Source organism: Lolium rigidum, chromosome 6 (assembly GCF_022539505.1).
Source record: "Lolium rigidum isolate FL_2022 chromosome 6, APGP_CSIRO_Lrig_0.1, whole genome shotgun sequence".
In the NCBI taxonomy this organism is placed as follows: Eukaryota; Viridiplantae; Streptophyta; class Magnoliopsida; order Poales; family Poaceae; genus Lolium; species Lolium rigidum.
Window position 1 is genome coordinate 9,013,183 of NC_061513.1, and position 10,012 is coordinate 9,023,194.

Below are 10,012 nucleotides of genomic sequence, written 5' to 3' on the forward strand. Positions count from 1 at the left end.
TGGATTCATCAAAAATAACGTGACGAGACACGATGACGTGGCGAGAGGAAAGGTCGAGGCACCTGTAGCCTTTGTGTTCGCGAGTGTATCCGATGAAGACGCAGTGTGTGTACCGCGGCTGAAGCTTGTGGGTTGTGGTGGCATAAAGATTCGGATAGCATAGGCATCCAAATACTCGAAGATGGGCGTAGCTAGGGACTTGGCGGTACAGCAGGAAGTGAGGGGTGGCATGGTGAATCGCACGGGATGGTCGGATGTTGATGAGGTGTGTGGCGGTGTGGAGGGCCTCTACCCAAAAATCAGGAGGAAGATGGCTTTGAACAAGCAAGGTGCGAAGGACGTCATTGGTGGTACAGAGCATGCGCTCAGCTTTGCCATTTTGTGGCGAGGTGTGGGGACATGACTGACGGAATGTGACACCGTGGGAAGAGAAGAAAGACCGAAGGCTATGGTTTATGAATTCGCCGCCATTGTCGCATTGGACACATTTAATTTTGGTGTTGAATTGAGTTTGTACATAGGTGAAGAATCGTTGCAATGTGGAGGATGTGTCAGACTTATTGTGCAAAGGAAAGGACCATGAATAGTGAGAATAATCGTCAACAATGATTAAGTAATATTTATGCCCTGAAAAACTAGTAATCGGGGATGTCCAAAGATCACAGTGAACAATTTGAAATGGTGTGGTAGTATAGCTAGAAGAGGAAGAAAAAGAAAGCCTAGGTTGCTTGCCTAATTGACATGCCTCACAAATGGGAGAGGGACTGCCAATGTTATTACATGGTGGGGAAAGATCAGGGGAGAGTCTAGATAGACTGGTGGAACTAGGGTGCCCGAGCCTGCTGTGCCAAAGATCACGCGTGGAGGAGACCGTCAAAGCTGCACAATTCACCGCTGTGTGGAGGTCGCCGAAGAAGGGGTACAATTCACCGCTGCTACTGGAACGCATAAGGATTTGCTTGGTGGCTAGATCCTTCACAAATAAACCATAGGGGTCAAACTCGATAGAGACAGAGTTATTGCGAGTAAACTTGCGTACGGAAATCAGGTTCTTAATGAGTTGAGGTGAGAAAAAGACATGGTGAAGATGAAATGGGTGATTAGTTAAGGTGGTGGAGCCGGCATAATAGATAGGCATTTTCGATCCGTTGCCAACCACGATACTACTAGAATTCATGTTTGCTAGAGAATGAGACGAGGTAAGATTACCTTGATTGTTGGTGACATGTGTGGTGGCGCCTGAATCCATGATCCACTCACCGCCGGGGTTGACAAGGTATTAACTTGTCAATGCCTACAGATTGTAGACTAGGGTTTAGTTGGATGTAGAGGGCAAGTAGATCTCGAAGGTTTCAGCCGAAAAGTACTCGACAATTATGAAAACTAGGGTTTGTAAACAATGATTCGATGATTTCTGCGTCCCTCGACTCCCCCTTATATAGGAGGCGGAGCCGAGGGATTCGTGCTGTACAAGTTACAAAGTCCGGGAAGGTTTCTAACTCATCCCGTAAGATTACAAATGAAACTTTCTATTACAACTCTTACTTTCCTTAATACTATCTTGGGCTTCCGAGTCTTCTTATTCTTCGGGTGATGGGCCTTCAATAAACCCCGGGTACTATCTTCGGCAGGCCCATTTGGGATGCCTATGTCAGTAGCCCCCGAGATTTTGCTTGAATCGCAGAGTCAGGGAAAATCTCCACTGTTTATTTTTACTCAACAACTTAAACTTTTCTATATTTCTTCATGTAAATTTCTATATTGTACAGGGATAATGGTAGTTGGGGCTAGTTCATCTGACGGATCAGGTACTAGTTAACTGCTCTAGTGGCAATCCGCAAAAACCTACTTCAAAATCACGTCCCTGGACATGATTTTGGAATACTGGTGCAAACTTTGACAGGTGCCGCTTAAGGTCTTACCATTCTGTCGAGTCCCAGTCATATTTATCGGGTACCTAACGCGTCCGTTAGGATTTTTCTTCGTATCTGTTGATACGGATAAAAGTAGCAAACCGACGTCGAGACGGCGCCACGCCTCACGAGAATAGATCCGGGGTCTTACCTTCGCAAAGTTTTGCGGCATTCAGAAATTGATCGCAACTTCGGCGTTCGAGAATATATTGTCGAGTGCTTATTCGGCTGATGGAATGGCACATTTTATCGAGTCAAAGATGACTTATATTGCTCTCCCGATGGGAGTATATGCAGAGTTATTTATAACTCGAAATATACTCTCTTGTTTTTCTATATTTCTTCCCTTCATTCTGTCTTTCTCTCTTCTTCTTTTTTTTTATAATTTCATCGGGCACGCGAACAGCGTTCCCGATGGGAGTAGCCCCCCGAGGCTACAGCCAAGGACTTGTGCTTGGTTGTAGGCTCCACACTTTATGCCTCTATATTTTCTTTCTCTCCCGAAGTTTTATAATTTCTCGGGTGCGCGAACAGCGCTCCCGATGGGAGTAGCCCCCGAGGCTATGAACAAATACTTGTATTTGGTCATAGGCTCACGCCATTTTTATTTTGTCTTTCTTGATCTTTTCATTTTTCCAAAGTAGCCCCCGAGCATTTGATCAAAAACTTGTATTTGATCAAAGGCTCTCCAATATTTTTGCATGTCGCCTTTTGACGCAGCTGTTGAGTCGAATCTTTCTTTCTACCAAGGTGACGTTATTGCTGACGATAGCCACGATTGTAAGTCCAAAAATTGCGAGAGGCTTTTCACCTGCTGCCTTGCGGGCCCAATTGACCCACTAACTTGACACGTCGTGCAAGTGGGGGACACATGTCCTCCGCTTTTTCCGGCGCACGCACCGTAACTTCCCCAATGTTGAGTTACTTCTTTACCCTTGTTGCTACGTGGCTACCATCTGTCACACATTTTCTTTATCCAACGGTTCGTCGTTTCACCGCACCCCTATATAAGATCGTCTTCTTCCTCCTTGAGCACTTCCGCTCGCGCCGTCCTCCTTCTCTCATCTGCAAATTTTCTCCTGCAATCCACAACCTCTTAAGCTCCTCGCCTCCAAACTGCAAACCCTGCGCCATTGCTGATGCCACCGCGTCGATTGACAAGGCACAGCACGCCGGAATCCTCCATGGCCGCCGCGGATCTTGGGGCGGCGGAGTGGGAAAGATCGAAAATTTCCACTCAAGACATCAACATGCTGAAGAGGCTGGGAATCACCAAGAAACCCAAGGCATTGTGCTTCCCCAGTGAAGAGAGCTACCCAACCCCTCCAATGGGGTACCGGGTAAGTTTTGTCGATCACCTCATCCGCGGTCTGTCCGCCCCATTCATCCTTTTCTCCGTGGACTGCTTTTTATCTACGGTCTGCAACTCCACCACCTCACGCCAAACTCCATTCTTCATATCTCCATTTTTATCACTCTTTGCGAGGCCTTCCTTGGCGTCCAGCCTAACTGGGCGCTATGGAAGCGCATTTTCTTCTGTCGCCGTAATGGCTCCCCCAATGTCGCCTATAATATAGGCGGCGTTGTAATTTCTGTTCGCCCTACTGTCGACTACTTCGACGTCAAACTTCCTGACTCAGTTCAAGGATGGCGCAAGAAGTGGTTGTACATTCAGGAGGAAAACCATGGATGTGCGGAGGACAACATCCCTCCTTTTGATGACGCCGAAAAAATCTTTCGCCGCCGCTCCTGGGACGCGGAGGCTACCGAAGAAGAAAGGACGTCGACAGAAACCTTGATGGCTCGTATCCACGAGTTGCAAAATACTCGCGGTAAAGAGTTATCAGGTGTCCAAATCACTGCCTACTTTCTTAGGACTAGAGTGCAGCCGCTTCAGGCTCGCAAATATCCTCTTTGGAAATATGTCGGCGATAAGGACGTAGATCGGCTGTCGGTGGATTTGGAGGTCAAGGATTTAGAAAGACTTGTCCGAAAAATTTCATCTCTCAGCAAAAAAGATGCTGTCCCTTCTTCGTGCCGTGTGACACCATTTAGTGCCGCCAATCCACTTCCCGAGGTAATCTTTGTCTATTGTCTTGTTATTGCTTTGCTGTATTTTTGTATCTTCTTTTCTGACATCTTTCCCTGTTTTATTTTGCACAGAATCATCCAGACCTTGTCTCGCTTCCTCCTCTTCCCGAAGGTGGAGAAGTTGAAGAAAGGGCCGTCATCACTGATGACAATCAAGAAGCTCCGTCTTTTGTGAATGAACCCGTGGATTCTCGAAAATCTGCGGGATCATCCGAAGGCACTGCGTCGGCACAATCTCCTCCTCCCGCTGTTTCTCCAAAAGGCAAAAGGAAGAGGAATGACGTCGAAGATTCCGGCACTTCCAAAGCCGAAGAAGTTGATCCTTCGCATCAGAAGGCAACTTATGATCCATATCTCGCATCCCTCGTCAGCTCGTAAGTCATCTTGGTTTCTCCTTATTTCTTGTAGTCGAAATTTTTTGTCTCATCTTGCTTTTTATGCTGTCGATCTTTAATTGAAGTGATGACGAGGAAGAAGTACCAACTAGTGACGTGGCTCCTCGGACGAGCACGTCACATACTTTACTTGTTTCGGAGACGCTAGTTGAAGGAGAAGAATCCTCGCCTCCTCAACAAAACGTCATCACCACTACTCCTCCTTCAAGCCCCCTTGCTCCTTCACCAAAAAGGACAAGGGTTGAAGCGATCATCGAGCCTGCCCCTCAATTGGGTAGCTCTTCTCATTCGCTCTTAGATGATGTAAGTTTTTGACTTTCCTGATAGTATCTATATTTCCTCTCTTTACTTCTTTTTGTGCCTTCATATTTTTCTCGTACCGATATTTTCTTTCTCTGTTCTTCTTTGACAGCCCATGATCAAAGAGCTTATTCGCATTGGATCCCAATTCATTGGGTACCGTGAATATGCCAGCAGGACTGAAGGTAATAACTTTTTTGCTGTCACTGTTTCTAATCTTCTTGCTCCTCTTTTTGTCGCAATTTTGACTGTTCTTTTCTATTTTGGCAGAAAAACTTGCAGAGGCCAACAGGCTTGCCGACACTCTTGCTCAGAAATTGGAGCAAAGTGAAACGGCTCGCAAGAAAGCCGAATTTGATGCTAGCCAAGCAAAAGTAGAGGCTGATGAGGCCAAAGCAAAAGCTGCTAGTGTCGAAGAACTGCAGAAGAAACTTGATGATGCTGAGACTGCTTTAAACGAGCACAAAGCCGCACAGGACACCCGTGAAAAGGGAATCCTCAAGCGCTTGAAGACACAAAATCGTCGCTTTCTCAGTAACTTTTTTGATCCCTTCTATTTTTCTTAAGATTTGCTTTCTTTTGTTTTTACTTGCTGTCGACTAACATATAATTTTATGGCAGGTCAAACAAACCAAGATTTTGACCTTGAGAATCCCACCAATGATCCTCTGCTTGACGCACTGTCCTATCTGGAATTTCATGGCCTAGAGGTTCGCGAAGGCGTGATGAATGCTGACGCGGGATTGTCGAAGTTGTTCCCCTACTTCTTCCCGAAGAAAGAGGAGCCGAAGACTTTCCTTGCCCTTGCCAAGAATTTCAATCCACCAGAGGATCTTGGACTGAAGATGCGTCAGGAGAACATGAAGGTTGCTGTTGAGAATACTGTTGCCTTGGTCGCTGACAGTCAACAAACTGTTGACTGGATGAAGGTAGGCGACACTGAGCAGATAGAACAATCAAGATGGAAGTCGTTGATCAAGGCAGCCAAGCCCAACACGAAGAAAATCCTGGCCTAGCTCGGGATCAAGCCGTCTTCAACTCCTAGCTCATCAAGGCCGGAGGTCTAGTTGAATGCCTTTGCTTTTTCTTTGCTTTCTCTATTTCTTTTGCTGTTGTCGCCACTTTAGCCTTGGCAACAATTACCCTGTTAGTCCCTTTGGAGAACTTCTTTTGTAATGTCCGTGTAAACTTTTCTAGAAATCAATGAAATTCCTCTTGGTACCATCATTGATCCTGGGACTTTCTTTTCCAGTTAATATTTGATAATTACTCGACCAACCCTTCCTCTACCGATGCTTCACCTGCGTCTTCCTTCTCGAAGAAAATATTAGTCGATGATACACCCCTCGAAGGTTCTTCAGGCAAACATTTGTCGGAAGATTTGCAAGAACTTCGACAGCAACTTCAATCCATGAAGAAACAAACTCTGGCGATGATGGAACAATCTCGGAAAGCGTCCGAACAAGAAAAACTTGCTCTCCAACAAGCCAAAGAGGCTATGGCTGCCAAGGATGCTGCTGTATTGGAAGCAAAGGGAGCCAGTACCCGAGAAAATAGCATGCTCGAGCTAATGTTGGAAGCTAGCACATATATGTTAGGTATGTTTTTCCGACCTCACAATGTCTCCTCTTTATTTTTCTGTGTCTTCCTTCAAATTTCTTGCCTTGTCGCTTAATAGGCTCGGTTCTTGATGCTGCTGCCGAAGATCGAAGAGTGAACGAGAGAACGAATCTTCTTGTCAATCTTTCCATTAACCATGGCTGTTTATTCTGGGCCACTCCTGAACGAACCCAACAAATTGTCAGGTTCCAAGATCGTGCTTGCCAAGTGCGCGAATTTCTCAATTTTTGCACGACAACATTAACCCTTGTTTACAAGACTTTGTTTCCTCGAAATGAGGTTCCCAAAACTCTTCCTGAATTGCTGGAGGTATTCAGAGATGCTCCCCGCATTCATAATTTTGTGCGAGCTCAATTGACTGCTGGAGCAAGGTTTGCCATGATTATGATAAATATTTGTTATCCAAAATTAGACCTGACGAAGATTGTTGCTAATTGCCTGGCCAAGAAAACGTGGCGAAAAAATGATATTGACACAATCGATGAGATGGTAGCTCCCGTGGCCGAGTCGATGATAGATGAGCTTCTTCGGATGGACTCAGAATTCTTCATCAAGGGGTCCTATGCTGAACACAAAACAACCAGAGGCTTGTCTGTAGATAGTATTTTGGGCTTTGACTGATTTGTACCATGTGGAAACCTTGTGTCTCTATCTTTTTTGATTTCTTTTTTATTCCCGAAGGAATTTGTCGGATATTGCAAAGTGCTCTATATTGTTAGAGCCCCCGAGCCTTCTGGCTAGAGCTTGTACTGTTTTTTCCATCTTGAAGATTTTTCCTTCTGTTGTAATAAGACATCCTTGTTTTTTCATTGATGGGTTGCAAGTCTTTGAATATCTTAATATCGAAGTTCTATATTTTTGTTGCGAGGTTCTTGGACCAAAGCAATAAGATTTTTGACGTGTACACTGGAATTTTTCCCCTTGTTTTATCAAAGTGTAGAACGGTAGTGCTTTTTCTCCCAGCCTGGCGACGAATCTACTCAAAGCTGCAACTCGCCCAGTTAATTGTTGTATTTCTTTTAACTTGGTTGGCTTCCTCATCGTTACGATGGCTTGTATTTTGTCGGGATTTGCTTCAATCCCTCTTGCTGAAACTAAGAACCCAAGAAGTTCTCCTGCTGGGAGCCGAAAGAACATTTCGTCGGATTCAACTTGAGACAAAATTTGTCGAGGTTGTCGAAAGTTTCCTTCAAGTCCTCAATTAGTGTTTCCCCCTTTTTTGATGTGATGACGACCTCGTCGATGTATACTTGTACGTTTTTCCCAATCTGTGTTGCCAAGCACTTCTCATCATCCGTTGATATGTTGCTCCCGCGTTTTTCAACCCGAAGGGCATTGTTTTCTAACAAAATACGCCATACGAAGTGTGATGAACGCTGTTTTGGCTTCGTCGTCTTCTTTTAATCTGATCCGGTTATAACCGTAGTATGCGTCCAAAAAGGAAAGACGTTCACATCCTGCCGTGGAGTCGATAATCCGATCGATCCTTGGGAGGGGAAAGTGATCCTTTGGACAATGTTTATTGAGGCACGTAAAGTCGACACACATGCGAAGGACTTTCGTGTTTTTCTTTGGCACCATCATCGGGTTAGCTACCCAAGTGGCCTCGGTAGATATCTCTTTAATGAAACCAGCTTCTCCGAGTCGATCAATTTCTCGACAGCGATGGCTTTGCGGTTTGGCTCCGAAAAACGCCGCAAAGGTTGCTTGATTGGTCTCGCAATAGGATCCAAGTTTAGGTGGTGCTCGGCAAGTTCCCCGGGTACTCCCGGCATGTCAGCTGGACACCATGCGAAGATTTTCCAAAGGCTCACGGAGGAACTCGATGAGCGCGCTTTCCTATGCGAGGTCCATATTTGTTGCGATGGACGTCGTTTTCTTCGGATCTATCGGGTGAATCTGTACTTCCTTAGAGTCTTTTGCTGTATTGAAAGTTGATTCCTTGTTGGGCCTCCCTACGTCTGGCAGCACATCATAATCAGTCATGAGCCTTGACGCTGCGTACTCGCTCGCATCCCGAAAGTTTCGATAGTCGATGGAAATCTTTGTCGCATTTATCGGCTAGCGCAAAGCTTCCTTTGACTGTGATTGGTCCCTTAGGTCCAGGTAACCTCCAAAGCAAGTACGTGTAATGTGGTACTGCCATAAATCTGGCATATGCTGGTCGCCCCAACAAAGCATGATACTGCGACGGGAAATCCACAACTTCGAATTCCAACCTCTCTATCATGTAGTTTTCTCGGGTTCCAAACTGAACGTCGAGATTGATCTTCCCCAGTGGGTAACTTGGTTTCTCTGGTGTGATGCCGTGGAAACGTGTGTCGGTTGGTTTCAAATTTGCGAGGGAGATATTCATCTTCCTTAGCGTATCTGCGTACATAAGGTTTAGACTGCTGCCGCCATCTATGAATAGTCGAGATACATCGAATCCCGCAATTACTGCTGGTAAGATCAGTGCTGATTGCCCTGGTCGAGGAACTTGCTGCGGATGATCAGCTATCGTGAAGCCAATATCTTGTCCTGACCAATTAAGGTACTCGACTGTTGGTGGTGGCATTTTCTCTGCCATGAACACCTGTCGCGAGATTACTTTCTGAGCTCTATTGGATGGCCTGCCTTTCTGAATCATCGAGACCGCTCCGTTAGAGTTAGGGTCAACATAGGGCGGTGGAGCAGGTGCTGCCGCGATTCCGAGCCGATGTCGATTTTCATCTGTAATCGCGGGAGGAGGTGGTAAGTGAATCTCACTCCTGGGTCCTTGAAGATTTCTATGTGCTGCCTGAGCATTTGCATGTCCTGCCCATCTTAACATTGCCTGAAAATTTCGACAGTCTTTTTGTAAATGTCCCGACTGTCTTTTTTCGTTGCTGTCGAGAAAGAAATGCATCTGACATGGCCCGTTCATCATTTCTTCGGGGGACACAAAAGGTCTCTGGAACCTTGGCCCGCTATTTTGCCTGTTATCTCTATTGTCACCTTGCTGTGCGTTGCTTCTCTGGTAATCGTCTCTACTGTTTCCTCCATTGTTTCCCCGAAAGCCAGCCGATATTTGGCCAGGTGCATCGTAACTTGAAAATTGACGGGGAAATCGACGTCTATTTTGGAAATTTCGATCGCGATCTTCCTCTCGGGGACCTATGTCGTTTGTTATGCACCGCATCTTCGCCATCCGCCCATCCGTTTGCTATCTCCATTAAAGCCGATACTCGTTTTTGGGTTTGTCCTCCCCAAATCCTCCACGAAATCTCCTCGTCGAACTCCCGCAACAAATGCATCTATCGCTCTTTCGTCGGATATATTTTCTCGCCGAGTTTTTGATGATGTTCCATCTTTGAATGTACTTCCTCATTGATTCATCATGCTTTTGTCGACATGACCTCAACTCCTCTAGTGTCGCAGGTTTCTTGCAGAGTTGACCGGAAATTCTTGATAAACACATCCTCGAAACTTTCCCACTGTCGATGGAACCCGGGGAAGCTTTTTTATCCATGATCCGGCGGCTCCGCTCGGATGTATCCGGATGCTCTGCATGGCTGTCGCTCCGGTCCCGCCTATCAATTTTATCGTCTCGAGGTAATCTACAAGCCAATCCTCGTGGTCTTGCAGGCCATCAAATTTCTTGAAACTATCGGGTAGCTTGAATCCTGATGGAACTCGAGTTTTTCGAACCCGTCGTGTGAAGCATGGGATTCC